Source organism: Lupinus angustifolius, chromosome LG17 (genome assembly GCF_001865875.1).
Source record: "Lupinus angustifolius cultivar Tanjil chromosome LG17, LupAngTanjil_v1.0, whole genome shotgun sequence".
Taxonomy (NCBI): Eukaryota; Viridiplantae; Streptophyta; class Magnoliopsida; order Fabales; family Fabaceae; genus Lupinus; species Lupinus angustifolius.
Window position 1 is genome coordinate 11,234,100 of NC_032025.1, and position 467 is coordinate 11,234,566.

Genomic DNA, 467 nt, shown 5'->3' on the forward strand with positions numbered 1-467 from the left:
TCCTCATGCTATCCTCATCCTCGTCCTCATCCTATCCTCATCCTCATTCTCATTCTACACCTCATCCTATCCTCATCCTCATTATCATCCTAATCCTATCCTCATCCTCATCCTATCCTTATCCTCATTATCGTCCTCATCCTCATCCTCATCCTCGTTCGTATCCTATCCTCGTCCTCATGCTCATGCTCGTCCTCATCCTATCCTCATCCTCATTGTACTCCTCATCCTCATGCTCGTCCTCATCCTATCCTTAACCTCGTCCTCATCCTCCTCCTCATCCTCATCCTATCCTCAATCTCATTTTCGTCCCTATCCTCATTCTCGTCCTCATCCTATCCTCATCCTCATCCTCTTCCTCATCCTCGTTCTACTCAAACTCATCCTATCCTCGTCCTCATCCTAACCTCATCCTATCCTCAACCTATCCTCATCCTCATTCTCGTCCTCATCCTATCCTCATCCTC